Source organism: Dipodomys merriami, unplaced genomic scaffold, assembly GCF_024711535.1.
Source record: "Dipodomys merriami isolate MVZ:Mamm:240054 unplaced genomic scaffold, mDipMer1.0.p SCAF_1, whole genome shotgun sequence".
Taxonomy (NCBI): domain Eukaryota; kingdom Metazoa; phylum Chordata; class Mammalia; order Rodentia; family Heteromyidae; genus Dipodomys; species Dipodomys merriami.
In genome coordinates, this window is record NW_027202270.1 from 37777317 (window position 1) to 37798788 (window position 21472).

General features: G+C 34.9%; 1 protein-coding gene across 11 annotated transcripts in view; it reads left to right on the forward strand.

Moving 5' to 3' along the window:
* Nucleotides 1-21472, forward strand: part of Znf385b (zinc finger protein 385B) — a 398961-nt gene that overhangs the window by 268595 nt on the left and 108894 nt on the right. The window contains exon 1 of one of the 11 annotated variants that reach the window (XM_070019905.1): nt 12402-12557. The exons of 9 other annotated variants lie outside the window; for them this stretch is intronic. The gene's annotated coding sequence lies outside the window, so the exon portion shown is untranslated. Of the gene's footprint in view, nt 1-12401; nt 12558-13133; nt 13156-21472 lie in introns of those variants that run through there. One more of the 11 variants, XM_070019923.1, reaches the window with a different exon arrangement.

Here is a 21472-nt window from a genome sequence, read left to right on the forward strand (position 1 = left end):
TCAAAGAAATAAAGCAAAAAATGCCGATTCAATGTTCTAACTTCAAAGGAAGAAAAACAGAAAAGATGGGTAGGAGTAGGCATATGAAAGCTGATCAGGAGAGCAAATGGCCAGTGGGAGAAAATTACAGATGTGTGATACAGAGTAACTTATATACAGAACATAAAACTGATCCTGTTGTTGATACAGTGTTTGAGACAGAGGTGACAAGAAATGAATCTCAGGTAATAAGCATAGGTCTCATCGTAGAGGACCAGGTAGGCCATGTTAGTATGGATGACCTAAGGAAAGGGAAGCACCATGGTTTCAGAGACCTCATCTGTCTTATTCGTGCCACATTCCCAACTTTAGGAACAATGCTGGCTCATAGGGAATGGTCCTAAGCAAATATGTGTTGAGTAGAAAAATAATGAAAGGATATTCAACAAAAGAGTGATGTGGTTCAAATATATTCATATATGATATATGTGAATATCTAATATATAAATCTACATAGGTATTTGAGAGTAAAACTAGAGTGAAAGAAGCCAGTGGTGATGGTAGGGTAAGGATCTGACTGGAGACTGACAGAGAAATGACTTTGCAAACTTTTGGCCAGTTAAACGTCTAAGTGAATGTGTACCTCGAAAGAAGCAAAGGAGAGATAGGAGGTGAGTGGTGTAGTAGAGCTGCTATCATGTCCAAAAGTTACAAAAAGAGGAGGAGTACGGCAAGAAACAAGTTTGATTTTTTTGAGAAAAAATAGATTTATTTAAGTATGTACTTTACCATGAAAATTTGAGTAATGGGTTATATTAGGAGAAAATTTTCCTTTGTTTCCCAGTAGAATAAATATAAATAATGATCATGTGCTGTGTATTTCAAAAAAAGCTAATACAGTGGGTTTTTAATGTTTTATACCACATAAAGACAGATATCTGCAGAGATCTATCTGTCTTAATTTAAACATTATATAATGTATACAAGTAAGACTATCATGTCATTCCCATAAATAAGGACAATGTTTTGTCTTTTTAAAAGTGAGCCTATGAAGAAATACTAAGAGCTTTTCAATAAGAATCTTGTAGTACTTAAAAAAAAACTCCTATAAGTAAAAAATAGAAACTAAAAACATAGGCACCCTCCCCCTACTTAAAAAGAGGAAGGTTTTTTTTTTATTTTAATGTCACAAAAGCATTTTGGTATAACTAATTGTTGGTTGTTATTCTAAGAGAATTTTAGTAGGGAGAGAAATCATTTTTTCTTCCCTTTTGCTTCCCTGTTTTTTTATATTCTTCCATCTCCCCCTGTAAAAGATACAGAATCAGTTATTACATGGATACTCACTCCCAGATGAGTGACCTTTTAAAATTTCTCACTCTTCCTGGGAAAACAATGATTGGAATGTAAGAAAAATTCCAATGAAACACAGTAATTCAACTTTTGTTATTCTATCTGGTAAAAATATTTGGTGAAGGATGAAACAACTCAAACTGAACAAAGGGTTATCCAGCATCAGGACTTACAGTTCTAGTAATGTTCAATTAACCTATTGTTGCATGTATTATTTTTAAATATCTAACTCTGGTACTTACAGTTTCTTTAGATATCTTGTGAATATTGGCACTCAATCCTTGGCACTAGCTCTCTTCTTTTTCTAAATATGTCATCATCATCATCATCATCATCACAGGATATTCCCCTACAGTGTATGATTACATTCTGCCACATGTCAGAGTAAAATCGCTCAGCTCAAGTAAATTTGATTTTAGTCATGATTATGGGGCATTAAGTTAGCAGTTTCTAGCAGGCATCTGAATGTAGCTGGAGTAGAGACCTGAGCTCTGCATATCAACAGCTTTCAGGAAACCGTAGATAGGAGACAGGGTGATCATCCAGAAAGACTATAGAGGGCTGCTGGGCAAAGACCAGTGCCAAAACCCAGGTGGCAGCAGCCGACACACCCAGATGCAGACCTTAAAGAAAGAGAGCAATTGATCAGTACCAAAGGAGGGCAAGTAAGGCTGTCCCAAACCACAGAAGGTAAGGCTAAAAGTAAGATCAAGAGGACGAAGTAAGAGAACAAGTGACTTAAAGAACTCCTTTTTCCTGAAAAAACAAAAAACAAAAACCTTCCTCCCTTCCGTTTCTCTCATCTTAACTCTCCTAAACATTAGAGACGATGGTAGTGAATTGTTGTGTACTTAGAAGTATGCACGATTGATGCCAAGTGCAGAATATAATTTCATCTGTGTACAAGTATGTTTTTAGATTCCTTTTCTTAATATTACTTCAATCTAGTTATAGGCGCTGTGGCTTTTACTGATTTTTTTTTTCCCTGTAAGCAACTATAATTAATTCGACTATGATGTGAGTTTTCCAATATTCATGATTGTAGTAATTACTAGGCAGATGTTAGCATTGTTTAATCAGGCATTGTTTTATCCCCTCCACTCTTATTCAGCATGAAATAAATACCTTGCCCAAAGCCACACAGAAAGTTTAGATCTTGTTTTCATGGACTTTCTATCTTATTGTTTGCCCTAAATAAACAAGGAAAAACAGAGAAGTTCATTTTATTGTGCTGAGAGTTTTTTGTTGTTGTTCAGAACAAGGACAACAATTCTATTTCAATTATCAGAACTGAGAAATTCTGATTTTTTCCATAGAAAAAATGTGATACTGTTTTCTCCCCAAATAGATTGTGGTTAAGATATATTCACTCCACTGTACAATGCAATTTGTCTGTGGATTTGAATCCCATAATATAGGTACAGGTAAATTTTATTCAGGCCTTCACTTTATTTGTCCATTCCTTCTAAGAAAATATTTTATTATTAATCTCTAAAGTCATTCCAGTAACATGGTTTTTAAAATCATTCCTTTTGGTTCACAGGTGTACAGTTCTGTGTAAAGAGGAAATAAAATGTCAGAGATTATTATAAACCTTTTCTATGGTATTTCAAGGAATTTGCTGTTATTCTCTTTTTCTTATAAAGAAACTGAAATGAAAAGCTATTAATAATTTTTATCCAAAGCTACATAGGCATTGATAAGAGTAACCTTTGCTTTGCTGACAAAATAATTTGCCTTTTTTCTGTCTTAAAATATTAACTAAGCTCTTAAAAGCTTTCTCTTTCTTTTTTTGTTTCCCTTACATTGTAGTTCTATGTTTTTAACTTAAATTTTTGCATAGCATAATTGTTTACATTTCCAAGCTAACTTTCTTAAGTTTAGTGTTTTACATATTTATATTTTTAAAGACCTAACTGCATTTATGACATATACAAAATAATAAACTTTTTTTGGCAGTACTTAGGGTCTTGTGCTTGCTGGGTCTTTGTTCTGTCTCTTGCACCATATCCTCAGGACTTTTTTGCTTGAGTTTTTTTTTAAGTTATTTTTCATGTAGGGTCTAACTTTTGTTTGCTGGACTGACTCATTAACTTCCTACCTTGGTCTCCCACATAGCTGGAGTGACAGGTACACCTTGTCACACGCCTTATTGATTGAGAAGTCTTGCTAACTTTTTGCCTTTGTTGGCTTGAAATCAAACTTTCTTAATCCTCACTTTCTGAGTTACTGGATTACAGACATTCATGAGCCACCAAGCTGACTTGCAAAAGATAAACTTCATATTTGACATGTTTCTTTTCAAAAAGAACAGAACCAATCATTTATATTTGAGAATTTTGTCTTTTCTATTTGTTAGCTTCACTTGTTTGTTTTTCACAGGTTCTAGCTTTACATAGAATTACCAGCTTTATCACTTAGTCTTTAGTGTGGGAAAATAAAAAGCAAAAATAATACTGTTCTTTTTAACCAGGTCTAAGGACTGACACTTAAACTTTTTTCTTTTGATATAAAATTATTGGTGATTAAGGAAAGACTAAACAATTCAGATGTAGTGATGAGGATTAATTTCAGAAGCTGATGTATTATAAAATATATGTGCACTATCTGTGAATTCATAGTAGGGAGGAGATGAATTCTCTTGTTACCTGTTTTTGAAGTATCAACATTAATTCAACAACACATAAATAGTTGAGAACAGTAACCTCAACTATTGATTAAATCTAAATTCTTAGTGTAATAGGAGATAGTTGAAAATCAGTGTAGTTGTAGAAATTCAGACATACTGCCATTTAATGAGTAGTTCTGGTGCATTTTATGATGGCCAAGCATTTGAAATAAGTGATTATGTTTGACTAAGAAATTATATACAAGGGCCTCATATCAAGAGTCTCATTTACTCATGTCCATTACCATCTATCTTTCTCCTGGTGCTGGAAGAATAGGGCAGAATGGGAAAGGGGGAACTTATTACAGTTAATGTGTCGTGTTGAAAGAAGAAAACCAATATTCCAGACTTAGCAGTATGCTGAGATCAAAGTTCAGAAACTAAATGTCCTGGCCAAGTTGATTCCTTCCCTCAGTATTGTTTCTCTGTAATTGACTCCTCCACATCGTTGAGCTTTGCTTTAGTCTATCAGATCACAGCCTATATCTAATCAGTCATCATGTCTTGTTAATTCTATCTTTCTCATCTGTATTCTTTACTCACTGGCTACATTTTTTCATAAATTCATGAGAAGGCTAACTGGTTCTGTGCCAGGAAGTAGAATCATATAGCATCTTCTTCCTCCTTCTAACCCAGTTCTACAAGAACATGGATATCTCAGGTGCCACTACCAAGACCAAACTATAGTCCCTGAAAGCAAACAACCTGAAGCCATTCTTAGGCCCACACAGACAACCATCTTAGGCAATGGATCTCGGAAACAGATCTAAGCAGAATCCAGAAATGACCTCAGGGTCTTTAGGGCAGAATTTCACCTAATCTCAGGCACTTACTATATAGTTTAGGAGAACAGGGGGAGGAAGGCATAGACTCCATATAGACAGGTTCCCTTGACCCACCAAATGACCAGAGGAGTTGTGTCTGGACAGTTGATATTACAAGCAGAAGCACATTTTGGTACATGATGGGTCAGACGTAATATTTCTTGGCAGATACCTGTGGCTTTTCTGCCTATATTGATAATTTTTTGTGGCACATGATATTAAAAATATCCAAGTGACACTTGGCAGTAAAAAAGATTCCCCATTTTTTGAGAACATACTTGCAAGCTAAAGCAGAGTACTAAGTTGGTTTGGGTTCTGAATTTTGCATTTACTGGTGGTAGAGCCCTGAGCAGTGAACTCCATCTGCTGAATAGAAGTAATAAAATGCTTCTCCAGGGTTGAAGTGCAAGTACATGAGGTTAAAGTCTTTAAGAGGCTTAGCTCAAGTAAGCTCTCAATAGATCATAGTGCTGTCATCATCATCATAATCACTGTCATTATTTTTACAGCTGCTGGTTTTCATTGTCCGTAAGTATTGTGATGACCTTGGGCAAGTCACATAACCTTTAGAGCTTCAGTTTCTTCAAGTTATAAGATATTTGGAACAGAGGATAGCTTATGCTTCTGTGAAGCTCAGAGCAGAGTGTTTCTAGAATTACTGGTTTGGTTTACAGTGAACTTGAAATTGACCGTCTAGTTTTCTTGTAAATTGTTTATTAAAGTTAGCAATTATGTATATACTATCACTGTGTAATCTATTTTGAGTAAACTTGAGTATATGAAAACCTGAATCTTTTGCAAACACTAAAAACTCTTGATCTAATATGCAATTTATGAAACAAGTATTTGATCATAGAGGTTGTAGTTCATTTTACTCACAGATTGTTTAGACATATTAAAAATCAAATATGACTGACAAAAAGATTCTCACTTGGCCTGACACTTTTCAAACATGTGCAGAGATTTTTAATCTCTTTGAATCCCAGAATCTTTGAAAACTGATTAAATCTGATTTTACTTTTTCTGAAAAGTGAGAATGATTGTAAATATTTTAGACAATTCCTAGAGATTGGGCTGTTCACAGATCTTAAATTAGAAAACTCTGGTACAAGGCCAAAACAAAAATAAAGCCAATGAAAGTATAATATACAGAGGATTTGGAGGCTTTTCTCAGTTTGAACATCCAACATACCTGGCCCTTTCAGGATCAGAGACAAAGAGAACTCTGTGCAGACATGGTGCATGTTACATTGATCTCTTTTCAAACCTGAGAAAGACAAATATTTCTAATTAGGAAACTGAGGCTCCAGAAGTAACTATCTCTTTACGGTCTTATCACTAGTAAATTGTAGAAGCAAAATTTGAACTGGGATCAAACTTAGAAACAACTTCTACACAATAAAAGGCCCTACATTTCTTCACATTATTTTCAATCCCCCAAATCTTTGTAAAAAAAAAAAAACACATCACAGAAATGCAAAGATGTCTTTTCCTTATGAGATTCTCACAAAGGACTTCTTTTAAGCCAGCTTCATGTAGACCATTAGTTCTTCTCCTCTCCCAGGCTCTCTGGAGCTGGGCTGTCTGGCAGGAATGACATACTACTGTTGGGATGGAACAGGGCGGGCTGAACACTGAGAGATGATGGACTCTCTTGGCTGGACATGACTCAGAAATCCTTATCCCCTACGTGCCCCTGTAAAAGTTTCAGCTGACAACTATATAAGACAGTTGTCAGCTGAGGAGCAGAGAACTGGCCTGTCAGATTCAGAATGTCCCATTTGCCAAGTCTCACATGAGAAAAGTGAAGACAGGCCCCATTTGGAAAAGAAGAACTACTTCCAGAAAGATTTATTACACAGGGGTCATGTTGCTGTGGGTCATGATGAGCTGTGCTCCGTCAACTGGACTCCTCCTGTCGCATTCACGTTTCAGAAGATGCATAAGTAATATCTTTTAAAAGGAGAGAATAAGAGAGAGAGAGTGAAATAAAGGCCTGCTGTACATGACAGACTACCTAGTTTTATTGAAATTCTGTCTTGGTGTGCTATGAGTTAATATCCACCTTTCTTCATACATAACTTGACCCACTACTATGTGAAAATCATTGGTTTGCACTTTTCTTTACCCTAAGATGAGGTCTGCATCTCCATGCTCTAACTTGTCAAAATAGAGCGTTCTTCGGAAGTTAGAAATACATTTGCAGATCCGTTTTTGGTTTCAAGTCATTTTAAGATAGGCTATCTTATCACTTCAGACTTCACAGCATGTCCTAGAAAAATCATGCTGTTTTCACAGTGATATTAAAGACATAGTGTGATTTGGTATTTTATTTAGACTTTCCTTGTGATTTTCCATATGATCTAGAACTGTTTCATCAAGCCACTGGCTGCTAAATATGTCATACCTTTATTTGGCAGTAATGAAGAATCTCTGAAAATGGGAGAGAAATATGTATATATAGAAGTAACTGACATCTGATAGGTAATTTCTCTTATATATTACGAATTTTGCAAGAGATAGTCTACTACTATAAAGGTGGTACCTTCTAATACCTACTGGCACAAATAGGGACTCTTAAAACCCAACTGCATGGATTTGAACCTTAATCATGCCGCTTGCAAAATACTTAAACTGTACCCTGATTCCTAATTGAGATGATATAGGTAATAGCAAATCCTTTTTCATTTTATTAATTTGAACATTGGCCAAATTAATACTGAGAACAGTGTCGACATAAAATAAATGTTAATGTAACAGCATTTGTTGTACGTGACCAATAAACTCTACTTTCAGTGTTAGCTTTTTTTAAGTTGATCTCTTATTAGTTAAAGATAAAGCTCTAGGTAGAATTTCTTTTCTCGAGAAAGTTCTAACTAAGAACTGCTTCCATTTCTTCCATTCTTTTACACCAAATCTACATGCCAGTCCCTTGACATCAACATGTCTGTGGGCTAAGGATGCCTGAATACCTATAAATGAAAATGTACACTAATTTTTCAGTACATTGAATAAATACCATGTCTCACACATGGCCAACAGATTTTTGGCAATTGTACATCATCACTTCAGCTTTGAAGTAGTATCATTCATTATAAGTAATTATAATGCAGGTAATCAGTAAATGTTAAGTGAAAAATAATGTACATGAAGTATTTCAAGTCATTTGAATGCTTTCATGTCTTTAGTTTGGAAAAGGTAGGAGAAATATCATCATTTAATCTTTGAAAATTTGCTCTGAGTGCCATCAACAGGACTAGTGCTGTTTAGAAATTGGCATAGAGCACTTAAAGAATAGTTAATACTGTATTGGAGTCTATATTCTAGGTAAGTGATTGTAAAGAACAGCAATCTCATAGATGGAGACCTTGTTCAGGAGATGATCACAGAACTGAGAAACAGCTGAATTAGGAGAATAGCATTGGAAAAAGAAAGGAAACAAACCTTAAAGTAAGACTTGGACATGTTTCAGGAAGAGCTAAGATCTTGGTAGATGAGGAGGAGGTGCAGTACCATGTGTAACTTTGGACATAAGCTGAAGTTTAACCAGGTGGTATCTGTGGGTCATAAAAATGTATCTTGTTTCCTTTAAGGTGCAGAGGGAAGCATTACATTGGAGTAGCACAATCAAATTTGTCTTTTTAAGCCATTTACGTGGTTGCTATGTGGTGGCCCAATTTTAGGACCGCCTACTTGGTCTCAGGAAAACCTATTAAGGACCTTTACCCTTAGGCAAATGCCATATTGTCTGGGACTAGCATGGCGGTGAAGGAGTAGACCATTAAGATTTCCAGTCTATTTAGGAAGTTAAAACATCTAATAGTCCAAATGTAGGTAGAGAGCTAAGGGAAAGATTAAGCCAGCACATTTACTAAGAGCACACTCACGTCTTGCCTTCACAGTGAAACATTGTCTATTCTTCAGAACTACCTTGCTCTTTCCTTTTGGTGCAGCAGGTGTTTGTTGAGCTAATAATACATCCAAAGCATGGCACCAGGTGCTTAGACTACATCAGTAAACCAAATGAACATACCTTCTCTTGTGGAGATTATATTCTGTCTAATACTAATGTTATATATGCACTGATTATTTTTATTACATTCTGTGACTTCATATTAGTCAATGCTTTAGATATATTATTTTATTCTTCACACAGATCTTTCTACTATCTTTCTATCATCCACAAACCTCACATTTCAGTTTACCATAATGTCTAGTTCAAAGAGGGAAGGAGGAAGAAAAAATATCAGTGAATATGTGTTTTCTTCATAGAGAATGTGTTTATAAGCTTGCCTTTATGAAAATTAGTGAAAAATCCCTAATTATAATTCAGATAATTTGAGTGGCAACCATTTTTCCATTAAAGAAGGATTATATACTTATCTAAAAGTTACTTTAAAAGAACAGACCCTTCTAATGAATGTAATTAAAAGTTTGTTAATTAAATGTTTGAAATTGAAAGTATGTTTGGTGGGGGGAGAAGATTCAGTTACAATAACAACAGCCATAATCAATTAAAACCCAAAATGAAGATGAAAAGGCTGAATTTTACAAGTTGAAAAAAATTCTGGTTTACAGAAATGTATAAACTCTAGCGAAGATGCCCATTTTCTAAATTTATCATTTATTATCAATTATAAATGAATTCCATAAGCAGATAAGGTTCTTGTTGCAATAAAAATGACAATTAAAGAAAATTGATTTCTTGTTATAGCTCCCCAAGTATATCTTAAAATATGGAAGAAAAAATCTCCCAAATTTATGGTTTTTGCTTTCCAAGGAATAATGAGCATCTTCATAAACACTCATAGAATTTTGACTCCTTTTCAAGAGCCTCCGTATAATTGTAAAGCTTATAATACTGTTGGAATTGAGGTGTCATTTCTTCTATAATAATCTATCTCAAGCAGACATCCTGTATGTTCACTAAACCTTTGAGAATTATCAAAAGTGTTAGTTTTGATGACCACATATGACTTTGTTTCCATGGAAGATATTTTCTACTTTTCAACCAAGGTTAAGAAAGCACCCTTTTTGTTTGTTTGTTTGTTTTTTTGCTAGTCCTGGGGCTTGAACTCAGAGCCTTCACCCAGTCCCTGAGACTCCTTTGCTCAAGGCTAGCACTCTAACACTTGAGCCATAGCACCACTTCCAACTTTTTCTATGTATATGATACTGAGGAATCGAACCCAGGGCTTCATGCATGCTAGGCAAGCACTTCACCACTAAGCCATATTCCCAGCCCAAGAAAGCATCCTGTTTACAAAACATCATCTTAAACTTGTTTCTGTAATTTTGACAGTCCTTGTACTCTTAGAAGATCATAATTATCAGTAAGAAATAAAACCTTTAAGCAGGTTGTATGCAGCAGCACAGTTCTTACAGTAAGAATATACATAGATGCAGTTCTTTTTACCTCATTAATTCAACACATTCACTAGGCAAAATGCAGTAATTGCGTTTAGTCTCACCTAACCAAGCTTAGAAACTAGGGAAGAACCTCCATGTGATAACGCACAATCAAATACTCTAATAGAAATGTAAAGTCATATAATGCAAGTATATAGGAAAGAAGGTACTTCCTTTTGAGGGAAGAGAGAAACCTACCTAGAAAACTAGACAAAATGGCATTTAAAATTACACTTGAAATGGAAAGAATTTGAAAGAGGACAAAGAGTATCATGAGAGTCATGAGATAAACAAAGTGAAACCTAAGTGTGGATATACACTCATCAGATAGTGCTTTCTGCAATGAACATTTGTCAGACAAGTGTCAGACATTGCACAAGGAGCCAAAGACAGAAAATAAATAAACGAATTAATAGGCTTTGCCCTTGAGGGAGAATTCTGTTTAACAAATCTTATAAAGTGTAAATAAGGAAATGGTTTTCAATTAAGTTTGTGGATGGTGATAGATATGAAACTAGTCTTTGGAATATTTTTTTCTGATGATTTGGGTAATGGTGGTGGTGATAGTTTTTATCGCTTATTAAACAGGCATTATTTCCTTCAAATCTCATAACTTACCAGCTTGTCAAAGCACATTCCAAGATGCAATTCCAAGAATTTGTGATTCTCTACATCTCGACTGGGAACTGGGAGTTTATCACGAAATCCTGATACTGATGTAACTGTTCTAGGGTCCACACTTCGTGTACTATTGAATGAAACTAAGAATATACAAGCAGTACAAAAAAAAACGAGTTTAGAAGTTCACATGTCAGACCTATAAATGTTCTGGGAAGTATTCAAAAAAAATCAGGTATGAGTTAAGGGTAAGCAAAAAGGACTAGAACACTTTGCCTAATTCCATAAAAGAAAAAAAAGTTGCGAACTTTATTATAGATGAAAATTTAATTTCAAAATAACACAGCAATAACTTATTTTTAATTATGAAGAACTAATAGGTAAGAAGTACATAGTTGTTTTTTAAGGGAAATGAGTATAGCACTACCATGCAGTTTTCCATTTAAACTATTTTGTTGTTATTTATAATTTTGTTGAGTTTACTGACCCTAGAAAAATGTACCATTAAAAAATTGGTTTTATATATTACCATTTCAATTACTATACCTAATTATTCACATAGAGTTACCTATCCCTACTAGGAACTGTACAAATCTGAAACAGGAAGATATACCAGATCTCTGAATTTGGTTAATTGTAGTTTGTTCTGAGTGTCAATAATTGACTATAGTCAAGTATTGACTGTAGTTGGCAAATGTATGAAGTTACACAATCAATGGTACAAAATCCTTTCTGACATTTGCAAACATTCGTCATTTTAAGTTTATTCAATTAAACCACCACTAAGCTAACTCGCAAATACTAATGACTTTCAGCAAAACAGCTATCTAATCATAGCCACACTGTGAGTCCTTATGCTTATCACATGCTTAGGTGCCACTCATCAGAGAATGAAATTAGGTATGAGAAAAATGAAGAATCATTTTAGTTCCAAGCTGATAAAATCTCTAATTTCACTGTGCTAGTTCCCCCATATAGCTAAAATTAGGTATTTGAAATGCATAAACATCCCTATTAATGTTACCAACATAAAATTGTTATATGATTTGTTTTTTTAACTTAAATGTTCTAAATTTTTATTTAAAATCTCAAACTCCATAAGCAAGGTAGAAATTTTTTCAAGCTTAATAGTATAAATATAAACTGATATATACTGCCAAGATACAAATAAGATTTTTGTGAGAACAGACTCCTCTTTGAAATAAAAAAAAACTATTATATAGAGAGAAATAAAAATAGTCCCTTAAAATGTACATGATACTATAAATTGCTAATTTTTATAATAAATAGCTATTTTGAGAATTATTTTGTGGGGTGAGAGAGTAGATTTGTTAATTTTTTTTGTTTTACTTTTACTATGGCACAGTAGTGTAGTAGTAGTTTCTGAGTTCCTAGGAAATAGTAAGAAAAATTGCATGAAGAAAAATAACTTGTCCTTCTTTTAGGGTATATTTGGTCTTGTGTCGTCAGAAGGTAGCTTGCTCCCTGGAATCAAGTTGCAAACATTATCCTCAATAGTAATTAGAGCTAAGCAGCAATTACAGGACGTATGATTTGTTCAGACGCACAGCCTGTTGGCTGTTTCTTAGTGCCACATTTCACAGGAGGACCAAGTTGAAATGATGGAATTATTTATCTCTTAATGTAATACCTTGTACAGTGCCTGAATGCAGGAGTAAACGTGGACTGTAATCTTAAAAGTCAAGGTAAGCATAGCTGACTGATCAGCATTTATACCTCAGGGAACTTTTTCGAGAAGTATGTGACAGAAATGTAAAATAGCTCAAATCAATTTTAGAGAAAAAAAAGAGAAGCAACAGAATTAAAACAGAGAGTGATTGCTGATTTCAGTATTCCCCTCTCCAAGATTATTTTTTTTTCCTATTTCTACTTGTTATCTTTTCTAACTATTTAAAACAAGGTGACTGATTTCCCATATCTCCTTTACCTTTATTAGCTACTTTCCTTTTTTCTTTTGAAATATGTCTCAGAATAACAGCTAGGTAAAAATGAGATTTATGTTTAATCTAAGTATGTTAGGATCTTCTCTCCTTTTTCTTTTCCCTTCCCATAAAGTATATTTAAACTGATGATTGTACATGTCCAAGAATCCACATTCAGATTGACAGAGTATTGGCTGGTAGCCTGTAATAAAACTGACTGACATGGATGATTTACACCCTTGCCACATGATTTTTATGATAGGCACGTTTCAAGCTGTAATGTTCCATTCACTTCGAATCAACACTCAATGGTTTCATGTTTATTTAGACCCTTGGGCATAGATATCTCTCTGGAAACCAGGTAAGCATAGCTCTTCCAAAGGGAATATTTTCAGCTGTAAGGTAGGTGTATAGGTCAGATGTGTTTATGTGTATTATAGGAGCTTGTGAAATTCTTATTTCTGTTTTAACTTGTCACTTTGCTTTTCTCATCTAAGAAATCTTCTTTCTTTTGTACTTGCCATTTGTAAACCTGAACAAATATTACTGTTAGAAAAGGATTTAGAATCTCTCAGTATGAGGAAGATGTGTTTTATATCATAGTCTCCAGTGGGATTTCAGGTGGTTAGGAAAATTTTGAAAGAGCATCAACTTCTTTTAGTACGTTTCATTGGTGGACTAGTGGTGTAAACACTGAGGGTTTAGTGGACTCTTGAGAAAAAAAGGGCTAAACACAAAGCACATTATTTTATTCAAAGTCTGAGACTGTGATTTGTGACTACTTAGCAGAAAATGTTTCTCTCTGTATTGATTACAATAGACTAGAACCTGGTTTGGAAAGAATATTTTTCTAATCTTATAAACACTATTATTTTCCTTTTGTATGTTTGTTCTTCATGGAATTATTGATTGATGTGCAGTTTTCTTCAGGAAAACACAGAGAATTGTAAGCCATCTAAGAGTTTAGTAGTTTTCTGCCCATAATGTCAAGTAAGAAGCCCATGTAATATATATATGAAAGACATACCTAGTACTCTCCAGTGACAAAGTATATATAATCTAGGACATGATGCTGAATTTCTGTAAAAAAAAAAAGCCATCAAATTCTGCAATGCGTTTACATTTTTCACTTTATTACATGTACAGCATATACCATTGTGGGTTCATATATAAAAACAATCATTAGATGTTGCAAATGACAAGTCTACTTGAGACATAACTAGAGATATGGGCTGATTCAATTGTTACCACTTTCCTTATTATTGCATGGTCTAATTTTTACATTTTTAGAAGCTAATAATGAAAAGATTGACAGAGTATAGCAGCAAAGGATGAAATTTTTTAATGTTTATTAGTTCCCTAGCAGTATTATGGTGAGAGACTAGAGACAAAAAGACAAGAGAGACAGACTGACACAGACACACAGACATAGACACAGACACACACACACACACACACACAGACACACACACACAGACACACACACACACACACACACACACACACACACACACACACAGAGATGCCAGAGAGACAGAGAGATGCCAGAGTCTTGAGAGAGACAAGAGATAAGAGTAAGAAAAGATGAGTGAGAGAAAGGGAGATGAGGAAAAGAACAAGAGAAAAAGGAGGTATTATAGAAGAGAAAAAGCTATACAAAGGAATCTAAATTTGAAAACATGAAGAAGCTATTCAATTTTAGAAATTTCCTTTAACTGGAAACATACTTTCTTTAATACCTTGAATAACAAATCCATTTTTATGAATTGTTTTCTTTCCATAAGTATCTTTTCAAGTAAAGGAAGCTTTAGAAACAAATATAGGAGGGCTGGGAAGGTAGCTCAGTGGTAGAGTGCTTGCCTTGCATGCATGAGGCCCTGGGTTCGATTCCTCAGTACCACATAAGCAAAAAAGAAAAAAAAAGCCGGAAGTGGCACTGTGGCTCAAGTGGTAGAGTGCTAACTTTGAGCTGAAGAGCTGAGGGACAGTGCCCAAGCCCAGAGTTCAGGCCCCACAACTGGACCAAAAAAAAAAATTTTTAAAGAAACAAATATAGGAGAGGACAAAGGGTCAGAACAAATGTCCAAAATAAATATTTTTCCAATTTTATTACCTTATAACGATTATTACAGGAAAGGAAAATAATGAGTAGTATGATTTAAGTTCTTTACTTTAAAGAGATACCTTATTAAAGAATCATTATTATATAGATTTTGGTGTTCATTGGAAGTGGGAATTATTTGTAAAGTCAAAAAGAAACTCCATGAAGGGAACTTATTCAGCTTTATATCATGCCATTTGCAACAACATGGATGAAACTGAATATTATGTCACATGCAATAAGCTAGACACAGAGAGAAATATATTACATGATTTCACTTGCATGTGGAATCTTTTTTAAAAAGTCACAGAGAAACAAAACAAGATGGTTATCATAATGGGAGGAGTTGCCACAAGAGATGAAGTTATAGTGATATAGGATGAATAATCTAGGGCTCAGAAGTATTGTATGAGTACTATGATTATGTATGGTTGAGTTTTGCATAATAGAAATTTTCTGAGAGTAGAGTTTCAGGTGTTCTTATCAGATATGTAATAGCAAATACATAAGGTAATAGATATGTTGTTGTTTATGCATACTAATCATTTCATCCTGTGTTGTTACCTTACATTTATATAATATTTTTAAACAAGCACTTTTGTAACAGAGAACATGATTGCAAATTATGAAATAAAAACAGATGATTTTACCTATTTAAGAAAATAGTACAAAGAAGTCCCACCATAGAAGAAAGCTGGCACAAAATCATTGTAACGGTACAAGAGTAAACATGGTACACAGGTACACTGGACAAGAGTAAACATGGTACACGAGTACACTGGGGCTGGGGCAATCCATTATGATGAGTTATTTCCAATGCAGAAAATCCTTGAATGTTCATTCCAGGGCCTTATCTAATACATTTTGCCTATCACTAGTGCCCCAGAAGCTGCCTTACATGATTGAAACAGTAGCATCAATTTCTAGGATGTCAGAATAATGGCAGAGTTCCAAGAAGCAAAGCCAGGCACTGGCCCAGTCTGCTAAGTTTCCACTTAAGTCTCTTTAGACTGTAAGTATCCACAGGTTATAGGTATTCCGCATTGCCCAGGATAAGGGTGATACCACATTGTCTCCCAAATGCCCAGCTCCTGTGTTTGAAGTTGTTAGGTGATCTAGGTTGTTCCTATTCAGAATGCTTTGCCCTACTTCTGCCATCGAAGGAGAGGACAAAAGAGTAAACAGCTAGGAAACTATACTAGTAAATTCCAGATACAGAATGTTGCTTATTCTAGTCCACTTTAAAACTTAGTCAACATAACAATCTTTCTTCCCCTTCCAAACCCTCCATCACTCTTTGGTCCATCTTAGTCCTAATACAAACTTGTTAAAAATCTGTGCTCATCCAGACCAGGCAATTCACACCAAAGTTCCATAAAGAGGACTGATGGTTTCCCTGCTGTTTGCACAGCATCTGTGGCTGCTCTTAACCTAGAAGAAAAACGCTTCTAGGATGAGAACTAAGGGCCTCTTCTATGATGATTACATTGATTATAACAGTCCACTAGATTTTTTTTCTGAATGCCATATAGTTTATTATAGTTATAGTAAACATAGAAGTCAACATACAGAAAGAGTTACAGCAGTTTTTACTATTTCTATTTATTCTCCAACATGAGCAACAGCTTTTGAATAGCTTTGAAGTTTTTGGTTAATGTTTAATTAACCAAAGTTGGGAATTGAAGGGACTAGAAAAGTAAATATTAACTGTTGGTTTCAATTGAACTTCCCTAGATTGGGGAAGAGTGCACCTTTTAAAAAGAATAATTTTAATGTTAAATTTTAGAGGATAATTTATGTAAACAACTGGCCCCCTTTAGTTCTTAACATGTACGTAACTTAAACATTGAATGCATGAACAGAAATTATCTAATACTAGAGTACAAAACATTTTGTGTCCAGAAATAGCCACTCTGAACTCAGAGCCCAAGTTTCACTGTTTAACCCCATTCCATATGGCCTTTGGTGTGAGGACAGGCCTAAAGACAGATAGCAGCCTAACCAGGTCGTTTTGATCTCTATAGTAGAAAGTAGATCACCATTGCTTAGAAAAAAAAAATGTGTCTTTTCAGATAGCATTATTTAGTGCAGTTCTGATAGTGCTTTATTATAAAATCCCCAATACAAGTGTGAATGTGCCTCCCTCCATGAGTCTATTTGAATTAGTAATATTGATCCAAGCGGTATGGTTAAAAGCATGGTCTTAATGGACCTGGATGTGTTGGGTTTTTTAACCATTGAGAATATTAAAAGTATTAAATGAAGCATTGCAATCAGTTGTCTCCTGATCTTGAAAGGGGAAAAAAAATGTGTGCTTGTAGCCACCCTGGCTTTTCTTTCACTGAACTTCTTCTGTTATTTATATTGACAAAAAATAAAATCTCACTTTATAATGAATATTTCTTTTAAAATCCAGTCAAAATTTAAAAACACTAATCTGCTTAATTTTTCAAAGAAGGTAATGAGAATATAATGATTCTTATACATCTTTGCTTGTACTTATCTAAATGTTCAAATCAGTGTCGCTGGGCTATAGGCTTAGGTTTGTTTCTACCACTAGTCTGGTACCTGGGTGACATAAACCCTTCTAATCTTATTTCACCCATATAAAATAAAAGATAGGTTCCTAAATTGTGTGTATTTGTCTCTAAAATTTAATTGCTATATAATGTCTCTGGGTATATTCAGTGACTTGAGAAATATGGTTATTGCCTTACTTCAGTAAGTATTTCAGGAAGATTTATAAAACAAGTCGGTGTGTTATGCTTCTGTTAGGGAAGAGCAAGTGCTTGGTCTCCTCACAGAAAGGCTCCACTCTCATGGGAGGACTTTATGCCACTGACAAGAGTCATTGGGCAAATGTAGCTCAGGACTCTCTCTCCCAGAGTCCTTTAGCCAGAATATTTTGTCAAGCTCCTGTGACCTCCCTATCCATTCTTGACCTCAGACAATTTTAGTAAAGCCCTGTCTGGAGATAATTCTGGCTTCTCTAAAGACTTAGTAATTTGGGAACTAGCACATGACATTCCCTTTTGATAAGTCAAGTGTATTAAAACACATTTGAAAATCCTGAGAAAGCATCTGCTAGAATTCTGTTTCCCTCCTTTGTGTTTCCTGTCTTCCATGGTCACACTTAATACTTTTGGGTCACAAGCTAAAAAAACACAATAAAACAGAAACGTTCAAAATTCATTTTTAATCGTCTAAATTTACTTAAATCTTTTTCATTGCTGCTTTTTAATAAAGACCACAGTTACCAAAAAATGTGATGTTCTTTACCAAAGCATAGTTGTTACTACATAGTATATAAAATCTCACCCAACTTTTTCTTTCTTTTTATTTTATTTTATTTGTTTTTGCCGGTCATGAGGCCAGAACTCTGGGCCTGAGCGCTGTCCCTCAGCTCTTCAGCTCAAGGCTAGTGTTCTACCACTTGAGCCACAGCGCCACTTCTGGCTTTTTCTTTTTGCTTATGTGGTGCTGAGGAATCAAATGCAGGGCCTCATGCATGCAAGGCAAGCACTCTACCACTGAGCCACCTTCCCAGCCCCTCACCCAACTTTTTCAACATTTACGTATAAGAAATTCAGTATGAGAGCAAGATATATATTACAAATGAATCACCTCTTGGCTATGTGTTTTCTGTTGCCATAACATATGAAAAGCCATCTTAGTGAAGAATTCATCATTTTGTTTAAATGCTGTGGATTTCTATTAAACCCAAAGGACATTGTGGCTTACAATCTATCATGATGTGGATTTGCTGCTGTTTTCTGATGCAACACTTCAATATTGCTTATAAACCTCAGAAGGGTGCTCAGAAGGCTTGCTCTTTAAATGCAGCATTCTGCCAGCCTGGTGCCTTGTGGATGCTGCAGGAGCTCTTTGCAGGGGTCCTGAGCTGCCTGAAGGGAGACTAGGCCATAGAACTGCTGACCGTTACAATTTTATAGATTCAAAGTTTCAGGAACAGATTTTTCTCATTGGCATCATTGGCTTAGTCTCCTCTATCTACTTCTGTATTCAGAAAGACAGCATGAGTATTACAGGGAACTTTGATTTGGTTACAAATCATTTTCAGAAAAATCAGGCTGGCAGTGGAAAAAGAAATTCAAAGATATCATACAAACCATAATAATATGACAATATTTCAAGCTTCTCTTTTTATTGGGAATTCTACCTATATTTGTTAAACCACTTTACTAAAATTTACAGGGCTGAATTCATTTTTTAAAATCTGTTAATGTATAGCTTACAGGGAAGTATCCCAGGCAAAATTCTGAATGAGTATGCACAATCATAACATACCTGTGTGGACTGCCCCCAGAACAAACACCCTTTCCTTTTATCTAAAGATAGCCATTAGACAATTAGTTTGTATGATTTTGTAGGAAGTACATTATATATCATCTACTCCTTTATTTTTGTTTTTTATTCAACATTATATTCACATAGATTATTTGTTTTTGCATAGAATTTTATAGTACTTGTTTTCATTGCCATAGTTCATTGTGGGAAGTTTTATTGCATGGAGTTACAAAATTAGTTATTCTTTTTACTCCAGATGGTTTAAATGACTAATGACTAGTTTGGGACTAGTATTGCTATGGTCATTATATGGTACTGACTGTTAGGTAAACATCTAAGGCTCAGAATTGCTAAGCCTTAGGGTATATATGCATCTAATTTAAGTAGATATTGCCAAATAGTTTTTCAAAGTAGCTGTACTTCAATATACAGTTGTGATTGTTCCATATCCTTTCCATCATTTCATAATCTATATTTATTTTAGATATTTTGGGTATGTAGTAACATCTCCTTATAATTTTGATTTTCATATCCTTACTGTCTAAAGAAATTTTGCATTAGTATTATGTATTTATATATACTTTATGAAGTATCTATTCTAGTCTTTTGCCTATTTTTCTACTGCTTTCTTTTGCTTATAGGTTTGTCAGAGTTCTTTATTCTATGATAAAGGACTTAAATTTATCATATCTACATATCTATATATATGTATATACGTGTGTATATATCCAGTCCTTTTTATGTCACTATTCAAAAATTTTTATTCTTAATAGAATGCATTCATCAATATTTTCTTTCATAATTAGCACCTTGACTTCCTACTTAAGAAATGTGCTCACTCCAGGGTCTCAAACTTTTCTCTTCATCATTTTCCTTTCTAATCCAAAAACCATAAGGATTCCTGGAGACCCTAAACTTTTTTAGACTTATGTGTGTATTGGTCTTTTTTTCTGTATTTTAACTTATTCACAACCACACCTTAGAAATACAACTACTCTCCTCAAGGTCTGTTATGAGATACCTCATCTAGGAAAACGTTGATGAACCCATCTTCTAACTATGAATTCTCTTTCTCTTGAAGCCAAACATTTGGTTGAACAGTTTAACCAATAACATATGACTCCCAACCTAACCTGCCTTTATGATAAGTATTAGTACTTGCCTTATGATGAGCACTTATGATAAGTACTTATACCTGATGGTGATACGGTGTGAGAGGAGTACTAATAGTAACCACACAACAACCTGAAGCTTATATATCACACAAGCTGCTGGCAAGGACATGGTGAAGCAATTTGCATAGAAAGATCTCAGTTCTCCTCCCAGGGACTTATATTTTCTTCAACACATGGCAGAGAAAAAATAGAGATAAAAAGGAGAAAAGCACTTTTCCAAGGTTATGCACGAAAGTTGGACTCAGTAGTCATCATCTCTCAGACTCCTGAGTTGGTGCTGTCATTATAGGGAGAACAGCATTGCCTAAATAGAATGCCACCAAATTATCCCAGAAGCTTGAGGCAGAGGAGACTGCTTGAAACTCTGCTCAAAAATTTTAACGAAGAGGGCTGGGAAGGTGGCTCAGTGGTAGGTGCTTGCCTTGCATGCATTGAGGCCTTGGGTTCTATTTCTCAGCACCACATAAACAGAAAAAGCCGGAAATGGTGCTGTGGCTCAAGTGGTAGAGCACTCGCCTTGCGCTGAAGAGCTGAGGGACAGCGCCCAGGTCCAGAGTACAGGTCCCATGACCAAAAATAATAATAATAATAAGGAAGAACAGAGATTGCATGTTTTCTCTCATATGTGGAAGCTAGAATTTGTTGATAAGTAAGCATTTGTACAGAAATGTACTAATTGAAATACGGTAGGTATAGGGGAGAACTCAGTATAAGTCCAAAATCATAGTGCGACAAACACCAGGAAATGGGTAACTGAAATGGGTGGGATAGGGTCAAGGAAAGGAAGAGCAGAGAAACAAAGAGAAGAAGTAGAGGGGATGCAGTCAAAGTTTCAATGTACAATTGTACAAAATTAAGAAAAGTGAGGGAAGGACTGGGTTTAGAAGGGTGGGTGAGAAGGTTGACAGGGGTGACCTTGATCAAGAAGCAATGGATTTTTAAACTGCTTTCTTGAATGACAAGTCCTTTGTACGACTACCTAAAGAGAATTAAAATATTTTTTAAAAGAAAAGATAATAAAGGAAGAAATTACATGTGCCTAGGTGCTCACGGTCTTTTAGCAGGGAAAAAAATATCTTAAACCATGTTGAAGC